General features: G+C 37.9%; 1 protein-coding gene and 1 long non-coding RNA gene across 33 annotated transcripts in view; one reads left to right on the top strand and one right to left on the bottom strand.

The window, feature by feature from the left end:
* TMEM108 (transmembrane protein 108) overlaps positions 1-16,171 on the bottom strand; it is a 343,659-nt gene that overhangs the window by 163,300 nt on the left and 164,188 nt on the right. For 4 of the 31 annotated variants that reach the window (XM_049099812.1, XM_049099813.1, XM_049099817.1 and 1 more), the window contains 2 exons: positions 13,249-13,302; positions 9,944-10,354 (listed from right to left, as the gene is read on the bottom strand). The exons of the other annotated variants lie outside the window; for them this stretch is intronic. The gene's annotated coding sequence lies outside the window, so the exon portion shown is untranslated. The remainder of the gene's footprint in view (positions 1-9,943; positions 10,355-13,248; positions 13,303-16,171) is intronic. 31 annotated transcript variants of the gene reach the window in all.
* LOC112661227 (uncharacterized) overlaps positions 1-16,171 on the top strand; it is a 40,813-nt gene that overhangs the window by 17,365 nt on the left and 7,277 nt on the right. For both annotated transcript variants that reach the window (XR_003137520.3, XR_003137521.3), the window contains exons 3-5: positions 5,320-5,374; positions 6,390-6,496; positions 15,708-15,909. This is a non-coding gene — a long non-coding RNA (uncharacterized LOC112661227). The remainder of the gene's footprint in view (positions 1-5,319; positions 5,375-6,389; positions 6,497-15,707; positions 15,910-16,171) is intronic.

The raw sequence follows: 16,171 nt of genomic DNA, 5'->3' as shown, positions 1-16,171 counted from the left end.
AAAAAAGAGCAATTCCAAAAGACAGAAGTGAGACCTAAGAATAAAAGATAAAATGAGAAATTTCCAAGAGGAGATGACCCATAAACTTTAAGATGCATAACATTTAATTTTTCATTGCTTGTTTTATGCTGTTTGTACTTAAATACATCTATTCTCCATAATGCTTATCTACCACCAGTACTCTCAAAATCTCAGCAGAAGTCTTGTACAAAATAGCCTTATATTAGTGGTACTCAGCTGGGCAATGATAGAACAGAGACTATCTCTCAACACAAGGGAGACCAGGAACAGGAAAAGCCATGGGAATCATAAGCAATAGTTAGTGGGCATCTATGGAGGACTTAGGACATAGTAAGTACTCAATTGTAAAGCAAGTAAATATACGAATGAATAAATAAATAACAGGAAGCAGAGACACAATTGTTTATATTGATCAAGGAGAACATAAGACCCTTAGTCATCTCTAGAAATGCTTAGTGATTTTTGAGAAACAGACTTTTAAAAAAAAATTTATTTATTATTTATGATAGACATAGAGAGAGAGAGAGAGAGAGAGGCAGAGACACAGGAGGAGGGAGAAGCAGGCTCCATGCCAGGAGCCTGACGCGGGACTCGATCCCGGGACTCCAGGATTGCGCCCTGGGCCAAAGGCAGGCGCTAAACCACTGAGCCACCCAGGGATCCCCGAGAAACAGACTTTTGACAACACATGAAATAGAGCCATTTTATTCACATATCAAAGGAACACTGAGCTCATAAATCCAGGACACTTGGTATCATCTGGGTTATACAGGTTTATTCCACCTACAAGCACCATGTGGCTTATATTTATTCAAAATTAATCTTTATTTAGATCTTTTTGTGGAGTTTTGCAGTGTTTTTCCTTGAGTTCTACAATCTTGTCAAATTAATTCCTAGGCAAAAAAAATTAATTCCTAGGCATTATATATATGTGTGTATATGCACACATACATACATATTTGCCACTGTGATGGGATTTCTGTTTCTATTATATCTTCTACTTTCCTCTATATGAAAATGAATGAATTTTGTATATTCATTTTGCAACCTAACCAAACTTACTTAGTTCTACTGATGGTTTCTCACCTGAGTCTCTTGGGTCAGTTGTTCTGCTTTGGATAGATGGAGAGGCATAATGGGATTCCATCTAAAGCCATTTTTTAACCAGATAGTAGGAAACATTAATTGTATCTGGTCCCTTAGGGAATAAATTAGGAGCTCCAAGGATGACAACTAATTTCTGGGATGAAATTCTAAGAAAGTATAGTTTACAGCTAAGAGGCTGAAGAAAAGAAAAAGAAAGGAGGAGGATTAAAATATTTGCCCAAAGATGCAGCTACAGTGGCACAGGTGGGGGCCTCACTGATTATTAGCTCATGGTAAACAAAGAGGTGCAAGTAACCTGAACCACTCCCTAAAAAAGGTGAGCCTAACAGAATCCTGCCTTTCCCTTCTTTGCTTAAATGGAACACATATGTATTCCATTGATTCAGGAAGGGAAATTTTTCTCTTTCACAGATCACTTAAAGTGTTACAATTAGAACAGACCATATATATAGCAGAGAAGAAGTAATAAAGAGCCGAACGAAAAGCTCTGTTATATGATATGCAAATTGACTTGAAAAGACAAGTTCATAGAGAATAAGGAATACCCAGGAAAAGCCTGGAAAACAACAACATAAAAACACAACTAAGCAGGGACAGGGGAAAGAGGGACTGCCAGCCCTACAGACATTAAAATATACTCTAAAGCCTCTACCTTATCAAAAACAATTTGATTTTAACACATCAATAGACCAAATTACATGAAAATTTATATGATAAAGGAAGCATATTAAAGAATAGGCAAAAAGATGAACTTTCTGAGATAACAGCAGAATATAAGATAAAATTGTACTAATTCCAAATACTGCACATCAGCATAAATTCCAAAGAACCAGACCTTTAAATGTAAAAAATGTAAATAAATACTAGAAGTAAGGGTAAATTCTTCTATTGGGAATAGAGAAGATTTGCTAAATTTAAGTCAAAGTTTGAAGCAAAAGGGAAAATATAAACTTTATTACATAAAAAAATTCCAAAATAAAAACTGTAATTAAGTAAAGATACAAATGAAAACCTAAAAAAAAATGTTCAGCAAAGAGTTAACATCCCTAAAACTTATTTGTAACCCTCAAATCAATTCTCATGGTGCCTTAGCAATCATTTGCATACATGCTTAGAGTGGGGAAAATTGGAGTTGCTCAACACACATGATCCCAGCTGAGGTTAAACAAGGCAATGCTCTGTCATCACCAAGTGCTGTCTAGTACTCCGAAGTGCAAGAAGGCATGAGTTATGGGGCTGTTGGCTGTGAGTTCAAAACTAATGAATTGACAGTATATATTACATAATGTATCTAGAAATACTGTGTTTCTATAAACAGAAACACATATAAAACTAAAGTTATGTATGTATCAATTAACAAAAATGTGACCTGAGGCTGGGCCTTAATTTCCTGAGAGCGATAGCTTGGTATTCACTAGTTCAGTATTGGTGAAAACTTTACAGAACATTAACTACCATGAATCGTGAGAATTAACTGCATTTGAGATGAACTCTAAAATATTTTGTGAGGCAAAAAATGAAGATGACTAACAATTCAGGCAAATAGCTGGCACAAAACAGAACAATGGCTCTCCATCTCTTTAGGACCTAGGAAGAGCTGATTAAGGTGATAGCCAACACACCTTATGGTGCCCTTTGGGAAAATGAAGTGGGGAGAAGAACAGGAGAGTTGACATAGCAACTAAGCTCACAGCCCTGCAAAAAAGTTTGGAAAAGAGCATACATCTCCATTTTATAGGCAAGGACACAGACACCAAAAATTCTGTGTTTGCTTGAGATCATACCTATCAGCTGTGAGACCTTGAGCTAGTTTCCAGACTTCTCTGATTGGTGGATTTCTTGTTTGTAAATGGGGTAAAAACAGTACTTAATGTGCCTGCTGCAAAGACTAGACAATGCATGCAAAGCACTTGTCCCTGTGCCTGGCACACAACAAGTGCTCAAAGCAAATACCTAATAGCAGAAGGCAAGATAATAACACATTAGGCCACAGCTCACCGACCACCTCTTAATTGTGCTTTTCCTAAGCTAGAAATAAACTTTGGAATATTATCCAAATAGTCCCTTTTGTTAGATCTTATTTAAATTGAATTCAGAATTTACTTTTATAAGTGGAACTTCAAGTTTGTTATTCACAATTCATGCCTTTGTCTTCCATAAAAAGGGTCTGGGGAGGCTTACTAATAGATGCAACTTGTATAACAGAATTATTAGCATATCAAGGCACATTATCAGAAAGGGAGACACAAAATTATGTGGAAAAAGGGCGGATTAATTTTACCATACAGATGCCTGGGTGGCTCAGTCTAAGTGCCTGCCTTTGGTTCAGGTCATGATCTCCGAGTCCTAGGATCAAGTCCCCAAGGGTTCCCTGCTCAGCAGGGAGTTTGCTTTTCCCTTCCCCTCTGCTAGTACTCTTTCTCTCAAATAAATAAAATCTTTAATTTTTTTTTAACATAAACTGTAATTGAATAATACATTTCTCTTGGAGCTTCCTAAAAATAAAGGCAAAGAAGAGCATTTTTTCCCCTAGCTGCATAAGTAGAGGCACAGTTTGTATTCTGTTCAGAAAAACTACCCTTTAAAAAAATGCTACCCTTCTGTGTCAGTAACTTCTAAGAAAAGATCATTAGACAATTTTTGATAGGCATTAGCATCCTCAATAGCAGTTTTATAGAATACAAACAGAATATTCTTGGCATGGCTGCTCCTTATCAACCCACAATAAAAACTAAAGTCATGTGTTGAGTAGTGATTCAGGGAAAGCATATCAATGAGCAGCAGGCACACCATGCTGTAGGGAAAAGAATCAGGAAGGCCTGTCATTGAGTAATTTTGCTATGTGACCTTGACCAAGTTACTTAACTTCTCTGAGCATCAGCTTTCTTGTTTGTAAATGAGGCTGACTCCTAAATCAGAAGACTGCTTATAGAATTAAATGAAGTAAAGCACTTCCTGTGTATCTAGTACATGGCACATGTCTCTCCCTTTTCCCCCAAGTGAATGTGAGAATAGAGAAAATTAGGAAAATGAAAGGAACTGATATTTAGCAAGTCACCCCAGATCCTGAGTATCAGGAGCAGTGGATTACTTCAAGAAAGCAAATATGAATGCTAATTTACATAATAAATCATACATGGATACATGTGTCCACAGGGCTAAGTTTGAGTTATAATAGGTTTTTAGTCAAATTTTTTTGATACGGATGATTTGCATATTAAACAGGAATATTCTTTACTTCCATAAAGAAAGAGATGTTCTTATCATTATTCTGAAACTAGTGGCCCTTCTTTCTTCCAAATTTTCAGTTTTGAGCAAGAAAGAGTTCACTTTCCTCTGAACCTATGATCAACAGTGTGAGCCTGATTACAGTGTGTCACTTTGTCTCTCAGTCCTGGGAGTTTATAGGAGATAGTGGTGACTATGGTGAACTTGAAAGCATGAAGGAATGCTATTTTTAGGCTCTAGTCAATTGTCAGCAGGAGAAGTCTTTTATTCATTAAGCTGAAAATTTTCACAAAATTTCCCCCCAAAATTTTCAAGAGAAGCCATACATTTAGATATCTTTCCCTATTTTAAAATATTAGCAATTAACTCACATGGGACAAGGGTACAAGTCAAAAGAAATAGGACTGTGTGATTTCTGATTTATAAAGGCTTTCCTGGTAAAGAACCTGCATGAGTACTTTTCTAGCAAACCGAGGAGGAGAATGTCTGTCTGTGGAGAGAATCCTACTGATGGAAGAAGCAATACAGATCTACTCTCCACCTGAGCTTGGCTAGGTTTGTCCTCTAGCAACCTTGGAGGCCAGGATCTCACTCAGTAAACTCTGAAGAATAAAAAACCCTTCAACAGTGCTCCTTTCTTCTCTCCCCTTTCCTATTTTCTTCTCTGAAAAATAAAATATTGGAGGCTGTCAGATCCACAAGATGCTGAATTCCAAACAAAAGGGCAAAAACTGTTCACCTTCTACTAAGGAAAAGCCTACAAAAAGGAATCAATCAATGTGGATTCTGCTTGGAGGACTGAGAAGTAATTGCTTGAGTGTTCCTCAAGACCAGCTAGAGTTTATTTACATGTGCTGGGGGGAAGAGTGTTCTGCTGTCCACAGTCACTGAAGTCAGCAATGGGGTAAAAATAGGATCAGGAACCTGAGGCTTACTGGAATGACACTGACTTCTTTCTTTCAGCGTTACAATGTATGAAGACCATTTATCTCATTTGAGGAGACAGAAAGGTGCTTGTGTAAGTTGAAGAATACATACCACATTTTCCCTTTTATGGTTTGGGTATTAAAGACTATACAGTGAGGTTAGGGACTTAAATGATATTATAACAATACCAAATACTAAAGGAAGATGTTTCATCACTTTGACTGCACTGTTTATGAAAAAAGATTATTTCTTGTCCACGGCAAGCACATTCATTTTTCTTTTTTTCTTTTGCAATGCCTGAAAAACATCTCCAGAGATTGAATTTTAGGACCTAAAAATATGTGTATTTCCTTTGGGAAGTATTTGTCCTAAAGATGTGCCAAGTTTTTACAATGGAAAGGGAGGGAAGGCCATATGAAATAAGCAAAACTCTTATCAGAATGTTTTACATGTGGAAAGAACATTTAAATCATGATGCATGCTTTGAAACATGTAATATATTTCAGTATGTGAAATTAGTCATAATATCATAGTCTTTGCTAAATTTTAATGTTGATCTCAAAAATATTTTTTTCTTCTATTCCTTGTCCTTAGCTTCTCTCACCCCACTTCAATCCACACAAAGACTTCTGTAATTTTTGAGCTAGTGTGAAGACAGTTTTAATTTATGGTTTTGGTTTAATCTTTTAAAATATATAATTTACATCAGGTGACTCCAGAGGATAGGTAGTCTATTAAATGTACAGTGGGATAAAAATTCTAATGAAATGAAAAATTATGTAGGCAAGTGAGGTGGTCCAATATAAAACAGATATAGCCTGAAGTTTGAGGTTCTATGGATTCTACTTCAATCTGCAGGCAAGGCCATCAGAGGAGGGCTGTGCTGTCTGCTTCAGCTCAAAGATGTCCTGCAGCTCAGTGTCTGTAGTATAGTATAGAGGGCATGAACCAGGCATTTGATACAGTAGATTTTAGGAAATTGGACATGAAGGAAACGTAGGGGAATAGCCAATAGAAACCTTAGTTGCCCGGAGTACCTAAGTAAATAGGTGGTTTTCTGGTGGATACTCAACAGCCTCTGACAAGACCTTCCATCTTTTGTCTAGGGCTAACCCACAGTTGCTACTGTACTGTGCAAAGTCACTCTCTATGTGGTACAGCAGCAGGTCATCACTCCAATGATGCTCACAACACCTGGGGAAGGGAGGAACAGGTAAAGCCATTACCCGAAGAGTATGGATTAAGATCACAGTCCCACAGTGAAGTCACAGTATTCCAAGCATTTTTGATGCTTCTCAACTTTATGCCTTCCTCCAGGAAGTTTGGGTAAAATAATACAACCAAAAATAATGTGTTTCATCTCATCTGTGAGGGACTTAAACAGCTCATTTAACTATGTTGATAATTAGACCTTTCTTTGGTAATTGGATGGGCTAGAAGAAATATCTAGAAGTAACAAAATTAGTATTCCCAAAACTATCTGATGGTCAAAATCTTTTTTTTAAAATAGATTCCTTAGTTTTTCCCTCCTCCCTGGGATTCTAATGTGTAGTCAATCAAAACCAAGGACGCGTACCCCAGCCTAAAAGAGCACTACAGACACAGTGAGGCCAGTCCTGCTTGTTCTCATTCCTGAGACTGGCATTTTACAAGAGATGGAGGAAGTGGGATAATTGATGAAACCAGATTTGTAAGTTATGTTTAAAACAGAATATGACTGATTCAGTGTTTCTTAAATATTTAGATCTACAGCCTCTCATGCAATTCAAGTTTTATGCAACATGAGTTCTTTGTGATATTTTAGCCAATCTACCTTTGATACACCTCTCACTTATCCTTGCTACTTGGCTTCATAGGGATGTCAGGAAGATTAAGGAGACAATGACTAAACAGGGAGAGAGAATGAGGTGCGTGAAGTAAAGGGGGTGTGGAAGCTATATGCAGACTAAGAGACTGGCATAAAGCTGAAACCACCCTAATCGTCAATCACTTGTTCCCAAGGTACTGATGTTCCTTTTCCTGAAGACTGCATTTACAGGGGAAACAGAGTGGGGAACCATGCTACAAATTCTGAGTGGGAGGATAGGCCACACTGAAAGGGCCTCCTTCCTGTGGGGACCATAACCAACCACATAGAGAAAAGCAGGGCAGGAGTATATAGTATAAGCAGAAAATAGACTGGAGATCCATTTCTTTGTAAAATAGAGTGCTGCAAAAGAGTAAGCACCGTGTTAGTAGCAGAGAGATTAGGGCTGGGAATAAAAGCAAATGAGACATCATCTTTGCCATCAAGGAGCTTGCAGTTTAGCAAGGGGAACAAATATCATGGCGAAAAAAGTCACTGCATAGCCAGCTTTGCCCCTACCAGCTGTACAGATTATTACACTATATTCTAGAACATTTTTTACTAATTTAGACACTGAATCTCAAGAAGGGTAGTATTTTTTCTATCAGTAAAACAGGCATCACACCTATGTTGCAAGACTGTTCTGAGAATGAAATAATACATCCACAGAGTTTAGAGCAGAGAAGTACAAAAAACATGTCCTATACCTTCAGAGTAAGGCAAAAAATGACATTTTCTGGAAAGTACCAGGACAGGTTTCTGAAGGAGATGGAATATGAGCTAAATGTGCAAGGTTAAGAGGGATTTTGACTAGCAAAGGCAAAAAAGTACAAAGTTGCTGAGTGAGGACAGTGAGACAGGAGTTTGAGGATAAGTACATTAAACAACAGAAGATCTACCTCTGACTGCTTTAACATTCCTAAACAATGCAATTTGAATACGTGACTCTCCAGCTTCACAAATAAGGTTGGGCTAATGTTCTCATTTTCTGAAAGAAGGATATATGGAGGAGAGGACAAAACTGATAGGGAAACAGCAGGCAGTAGTTAAGAAGCAAAGAGATAGAGGCTGGGTCTCCAAGGCTCAATCTTCCTTGTTCAGAACAACAAAAAAATGCCTACTAAGCATAACATTGTTGGAATGTCACTGTCTTATAAGTCTCATGCAGCTACAGGACCCAGAATCATCCCCATTGATGTTTATACAGTATTAGACAACTGCCACTGGGTGTTGCCAAACCCAAGTTTACACCTGGATAGATGTGATCCTGCAGCTGGATCCTCAGATTGCTAGGGCTAGCATTGTAGGCTCATTATCACCATTTCATTAACTTCATAATAATGTCACCATATTGTTTATACTAGCTGTTCTAAAAATGTAGTCCTTAGACCATCAGCAGCACCCAAGAAGTTGTTAGAAACGTAAATTATCAGGTTCCATTCTAGACCCGCTGAATCAGAAACTCTTGGGATAGAGGCCAGCAATCTATGTTTCAACAAGCCCCACAGGATGTATGATAAAGTTTGAGAACTTTGTTTTCCAGAAGTAAATTTCTGGACCCATTTTTATGGCAGGGTTTTACTCTTCAACCGTTACCTTGGACAAATCATTTACATTTTCAAAGGACCAATAAAAGAGGAAAGAGGCAGTTGGAACAGAAAGGCCCATTTCCAAAGTCTCTTTCAACAATAACATACTATGATTTATAAGTTCACCACTGGGGAAAATGTTTACAGTTCATTAGTTCAAACAGATTGTTGGTGCTGGCATTTGTGGCTCTTGTTGAGAACATTAGCATAGCGTATTTGAATTCTAATGACTGATTTGAAAATACCACCCATTTCCATTATTCAACTTTTTAAGCTAGTAATATTAATGCTGTATGAGTAACACCTATATGGGAGGTGGGAGGTGGCATGTATTAAAACATGGGCTTAAAAAAAAAAACATGGGCTTTGTAGTAGAAAAACCAACAAGATGATTGCAGTGTATTTCCTAGTCTCTGTTGTGGTTATATGCATCAATAAGAACTAGACCTTTCACTGAATTAAAATTCTAAACACAAGCTGCCAGAATGGATTTAAATGATTAAATCCTAGAACTACTTTCAAACAAACCTCTTAACCAGAATCTAAAAGACTCAGCAATGACAGTCAATACTTAAAGGTGAGTCAAATGTGTAAGCCATTTGTGCCTTGCAAATCAGCCCAAATCAGAAGGGTGAAATTCAAAGCTCTAAAAATTGAAGGAAACTAAGCTGTACATCAAATACATCAGACTGAGGACAAATCAGGATTTTTAAGAATAATTAGCCATCTGTTTTCCAGTGCTGTCCCTTCTCAAGCTATTGATACACAGAGCCATGTGGATGTAGGCTATGCAAATTAAAAGGTAGGTTCTGGGAAGGTAGAAATTTTTTGTCTTGTCTACTGCTATGTCCTCTGTGCTTAGAATAGGGTCAGGCACATAGTAGGTATTCAGTAAATGCATAAATGATCCTACAAAATTGATACAGATAGCACTGTCAAGCAGAATTTTCCGTAATGATAAAAAAAAGTTCTGTACATTCTACTGTCCAAAACAGTAGCCACTAATTACAGATGGGCTATTGAACACTGAGAATATTGCTAGTATAACTGGGGGGAATGAATTTTAAATTTAAAATGAAATAGTTATATGTAGGCACAGTTATAGAGGCTGAGGAAAATGAGTGTGTGTGTGTGTGGGGGGGGGGGGACAGAAAAACGGTGTGTAATTCAAGAAATTTATTATCTATTATTTCTGACCGGGAAAGTGGTTCAGATAAGGGCATACCGGGTGGGCAATGCTTCCTGGGCTTCAGATTCTTTCCACTTTTCCTAAAGTCCGTTGCAGCAGTTGCTGAGGCAAAGAGGACAAATTTCAGACTTAAGGAGAGATCACATTCTTCAATCACTAGGGACAAGGTGGTGTTGAACCCACAGACAAAACAGCTGGTAGAAGAGTGACTGCTATATGGCCAGAGACACTAAGAGTCTGCAGAAACAAAAGTAATGAAGAACCTGGGACTTCCCTCTTGGCTCAAATTGTTCTTGTGTTCATTCCCTCAAATATTTTCTCATGCTTCCTAAGTGCCAGGCCCTGTTTTCTTGTTTTTCTTTCTTAAGGGATGGTATTCCAAGGACTGATCCTTGCAATTGAGTTGGGCCTTGAGGTTCTTGGGCTTGTCACAAAATAGATGAAATCCTGGAAAAGAAAGGGCTGCATCACAAAATGAAATGATTAGAGCCATTTAGTGTTAACTAAAAAGAGAGAAAAAAAAAAGGTATGCCTTTTTTTCTGTACCCAAACTAGTGAAAACTGATTGTTGCTTATGTGGCATAATGCCTAAAATTATAGCATACTCCTATGTGCTGCCTTGACTTCTGATAAAATCAGGAAGGCCTTGAATGGCCTACCTCCCCACTTTGGATAAGGTTCCTTAGCTAACCAACTCTCTTTATCAAAGGTATCAGGCATAGTTCCTTTTCTCCCTGAGTAACTGGTTTTAGTTCCTAACAAGCAAGTGGAATTATTCAAACAAGCCAATCACATCTTCTCAGTAACCAGGCAGCATCTCACCCTCCTGATAGCACAAACCTGCCTCCTACTGGCTGTTCACACTGTTCCAGAGTGCAGATCCTATGTGGCCCTGTGTGACATGCAGTGTTCTCATTTCCCAGCTAGGAGTATATGTGACTCATCAACTGCTGTTGATTGCATGCACCCAGTATTGTGTATTTGGCAATATCCAAACCCTAGGGTGGGATTCCTCCCTCACCAATGGAACAAAGAGGAAGTAATTAAAACAAGTTCTACGTATTTTTACAAACTCTTCATAAATAATTCATCAGTTGTTGCTGGGCAAGATATAATTTATTGACACTCAGGACAATCCCAACTCTTCTGAATGCTGTTATACATCGGGGCATGAAACTTGGAAAAACAAATTTCTCAGAGGGCCTTGTCATCAAGATTAGATTCTCACTGATTAGAAGCACAAGCATGACATTTGAAGGGTAAAAGAGAAGCCATTATTCCCTAGTAGCAGCTGTGGGTTAGCACTAACTAGACAAGAGATAGAAGGTTTTGTCAGAAGCTGTTGAGTGTCCATCAGAAAAGCACCTATTTACTTAGGTACTGTGGTCAGCAAAGGCTTTTATTGGCCATTCTCCTATGTTTCCTTCATGTCCAATTTCCTAAAATCTGCTGTAGCAAATGCCTTTGTACCCTGGTTCATACCCTCTTGACTTCACCTTTGATTTCAGCTATAGTTGCATGGTTCCATACAGGTTTCAACTTCAGGTGGCAGCATTTCACCTCGAGTGCAGGATACACATTTCCATTTTCTATTCTAGCATGCCTCTGACATTGCTGGTGTCATGGGAGTTAGTTGGGGCCACATACATACGTGCAGCTCAGAAATACAGGGAATTAATAGCCGTGGGGCAATTCTTGGGAGCCAGTGGATACATCCTCCTACCTTTCGTCCTGTGGGAAGAAAATTCTGGAAGGTATTTTCTAGGTTTCTCAGTAGGTTCTGATAGAATCAAGCTCCCACGATGCAATCTATACAATACATCCCTGTTGGCCATTCCTCTGCCTTATTTCCCACTGCTGATCCCTAGGATCAGCTCCCAAATAACCTATCTACTCATAAGTCCTTGCCTCAAGCTTTACTTTAGGAGGAATCCAAACTAAGTGGATTTCCTGAGCTTTGTTCCTCCAGCCCTCCACAGATTGCATAAGCTTCTGATTCCTTGTATTAAAATGTTTCTTATTCTTCACATGTAGAGTGGCTTCTGTTTTCCTGACCCCACTATGATTAATATGGTTACATGATTTTCCATCACATATTAGATAATTTTATTTATTATTCTGTGAATGTACACTTAGAGGGCAACTATTATTTTACTTTTGTTATCTTTAGTACTTTGATTACTATGGAAGACATTATTAGTAGTTTTATCAATAGACATTCTCCCAATCTTTCTTATTAACAAAACCCAATTTGGGTTAACTTGAAAATACAGCTGACTATAGGAGTGCTGAAAATACTGACTCCATCTTTGGCCCTCCATCTTGTTCATGTTAGCTCAGTGACCTCTCTTGGGACTACATGTTCTGAGTACCATGAAGATTAATATACATACCTTAGAAATGCCACCATGTCTGGAAAGAGGGGAGGCTTGTTTTGACCTCCCATGACCCTGTTAGAGATAATACAGTCTTTCTCCTTTCTGATGTACAGGTTGTGCCAAAAGATATAATTAAAGGGTAGCTGTCAATTAGGTCCATGTAAGCCCTCTGAGGTGCAATCAAACCCTTTCATCTCATTATAATGTTCTTTTGTGTGTCCCCTCACTCTATAAAATCTGCGGACTAAGGTCCAGATTGTGTGGAGAATAACTATTGCAGCTGCTGTGGACTGTCTTCTACCCAATTCCCCTTGTGAGTAAGTTAACCTGAATAAAACTCTATGTAAACTGTATGGAGTGGCCTGCTTCATTTTCAAGTCTCAAAGTGCCTTCTCAGTTTGCGAGATACTTTACTATCTCTCCTGCACCTTCTAACACTGACCCACACCTTAATTTTAGTCTCTCTTGAAGCTAGGAGAGACAGTTCTAGTTAATGAGAAACAGAAGTTCACCTGAGATTTCTAGAAAAGTTTTAGCTGTCTTGCTTGTCCTTTTCTCTTCCCATCTGGAACAATGGCATGAAATAAACTTACCATCTATAGCCACAAGGGACAATGAGGACAAAAGCTACTGCTTGGGATGCCAATGGTATAAAGGAGTTGCCTCAGGAGCCCTGAATGTTGGTCTCCCCACTTCTCTCCCTCTTTTTAAAGATTTTATTTATTCATGAGAGACACAGAGAGATAGGCAGAGACATAGGCAGAAGAAGAAGTAGGCTCCTCCAAGGGAGCCCAATGTGGCACTTGATCCCAGAACTCTGGGACCATGCCCTGAGCAAAAGGCAGACGTTCAACTGCTGAGCCACCCAGGAGTCCCTCCCCACTTCTCATTATGTAAGATCTATGTCTGTTTTGGTAAGCTGCTATAATGGTTTCCTTTATAGGGCTGAGTGCAATTCCCTACCTGATACATGGTCTTCATATTTTTAACTTTGAATCATTTCCTTTGACTTGATTCCTGGAAGGAAATTGCCAGGCTGGTCAAGAGAGATGTATATATATAAATTTATAATACATGTTGCTAAATTATTTTATAAAAGGATTACATCAATCTAATTGGTCACCATCATAATTTGAGACTATATATCCTGGAAAGGGACTTTGTACTTGTTTTAATAATTATCTTGCTAACTAATTCCATTTTGATCACCAGTCTAATATACTATTAGTAAGTCCTAAGCTTATAGGCTATATGGAAAAGCTCTGTGGAATCCCTAATCATGACAACTGTCAGCATTTTGTCCACTCAAAAAAGCAGCACATACTATGATATCCTTACAATGATATTATCATAGGATGACTACTAAGGCAGTCAGCATGACGATCTTCAAAAAAAAAAAAAAAAAAAAAAAGAAAAAGAAAAAGAAAAAGAGAAAAAGAAAAAGAAAAAGAAAAAGAAAAAGAAAAAGAAAAAGAAAAAGAAATTCCCCTACTGCTTCAACCAAATAGACTACTGTCAAGGGAGACACAGAAATGAGAAGATATGGAAAGAAAACAAGGAGACCAGTGTGGCTAATGGCTTACTAACAGTCAAAGGCTCTATTTCTATCCGCAAAAGATGGAGGGAAAGGTGGAAAAGTCCCTGCATCACTCCAAATTAAGAGAGAACTGTTAGATAACAAGAGACAAAGGTGCGGCATTTTTATCTGGCAGCTCCAGAGCTACAATAGCCCAAGAGACATGAAATAAACCATGGTACAAGAGATCACAGCCTAATAGACATGATAATGGCTTGCCATGTGTGCAAAATCCAGCCTCATCTTACATCTGAGCTCATTTCCTCCTTTTATTGGCAACTGTAAGAGGAAATATCCTTGGCGAATAAGTCATCACAACACTGCTTCATGGCAGAGACTCCTGGAATGTCATTCATTTATTTATTATATTCATTCATTCACTAATTTTCCTGCATGCCTACTGCCAGTAAGTGGTAACAGTACACCCCCTGGACTCAAGGAGCTTACTATCTGGGAGGAAAAGGACATATACAGAAATAATAATAACACAATGATTTTTTGCTATATTAAGTAGGATTAAAAATGTCATAGTTTCATTAGATTGAATTTATAATAAGGAACTCTAAAGCCGCTAATGTAAAAAAAGCTGTTCTTTATCAGAAAGTTGGTACTCAACCCATGTTTTGTTTTTCACCACATACAGGTAGGCTTTCTAGCTAGTAAGAATGAGGAAACTTGGAGAAAAAAGAATTAGCTTTCTGCTGACTGGAAAAGAAAATTATGGATTTCATAATGGCAAAAATATCAGAGGGCTTTATTTCCTTTTTTAATGCTCATAAATTTAAATATTCAGGAAGTTGGTTTAAAACATATAACAGAAAAGACAACTTATTTCTTTGTCTCATTTGGAATGAGTGTAGTCACTAGAGAAGAAATGGAACTTGAAAAATTATTATTAATAAATGCAGAAATCTGCCCACAGCAAAACTGCCATGAAAATGCTCTAGTAAAGTCAGGGTTTCAATGAAGTGTCCAGTGAAATTACTTATATTACTAATTTACGGCAAAAAAGTGAGGTTAAATTAAATGAAAGCTGATATGATTTAGGAATAATGTTCCTACTTTCCCCTCTTTGTATTTAATTGAAACTTATTGTTTTATAAATATGATAGATTCCAGTTAATGCCTGTTTTTAGCCAGATCAATAGCAAATCTAATTTTTATACAAAAAGCCTACTTATGTGAAAAAACATGCCCATTTCTTTAATTTAATTGGTCAGTAATTGAGAAATAAACCTAATAGTGTATCTAGAATGGTATCCCTATCATTCATGTGGGCACTGTAGGTTTAAACTACAGGTGAAAGCACAGGAAATGAATGTTTATTGTGGAATGACTGTGTGCTCAGCAATGTGCTAGATGGGACCTTTTCATTGGAGGCTTCACATCACTAAGTAGGGATTAGTATCTTTGATTCTTTGGAGTGCTCAGAAAGTTTAGGTTACTCAAAGTCATCAACACAGCTGGTAGCAGAGCCATGATTCTAGTTCAGGATTGCTTAGCCCACTGTCTTTGCATCAAACCACATTGTTCTTTTCTAAACATATACTGAATTCTTAAAAATTAGCTTTAAAAATCTAAACCTAACAAATCTCCATATCATCAGTTATTACAAAGGTTCCTAACAAATACTTTGCTTTCTTTTTTTAAAAGATTATTTTGGGGGGGAGGGGCAACAAAGAGGGGAAGAGAGAGAAGCTGACACCCTACTGAGCATGGAGCCCAACAACAAGGAGACTACAACCTGAGCCATAATCAAGGGTCAGAAGTTTAACTGACTGTGCCACCCAAGTGCCCCCAAATGAGTTTCTTTAACTGAGTTTTTTTTTTATTTTTTTTTTTAAAGATTTTATTTATTCATGACAGAGAGACAGAGACAGAGAGACAAGCAGGCTCCACGCAGGGAGCCCAACACGGGACTTGATTCCGGGTCTCCAGGATCACACCCTGGGCCGAGGGCGGCGCCAAACCACTGGGCCACCAGGGCTGCCCAACTGAGTTATTTCTGAAGATTTGTTTCTTTTGGCCCTCTATAAAGTGGTTAAAAGGTACATCTTTTCTCTTTGATTTTTATAGATTTTCTTTTTTAAACTGAAGAGCAGAAGTAACTTGAAAAAACTTTTACCTTTAAGAACAAAATTCTACCTCTTCTTTAACCCCCAACATTAGAGATTAGATCCATATATCTTTGCTTCCTTTGTCACAAGAAATAAAATATTAATTCACAAAGCAATGCTGAGCCCCTCCTAGAGCCCTGTCTCCTGATTCAGGAAAGCAGTATGTCCTTGACCAAATAACATATCAGGTAGA

The sequence above is a fragment of the Canis lupus genome, chromosome 23 (assembly GCF_003254725.2).
Source record: "Canis lupus dingo isolate Sandy chromosome 23, ASM325472v2, whole genome shotgun sequence".
NCBI classification, from domain to species: domain Eukaryota; kingdom Metazoa; phylum Chordata; class Mammalia; order Carnivora; family Canidae; genus Canis; species Canis lupus.
Note: the sequence above shows the minus strand (reverse complement) of the source record. Positions and strands in the feature narration are given on the sequence as shown.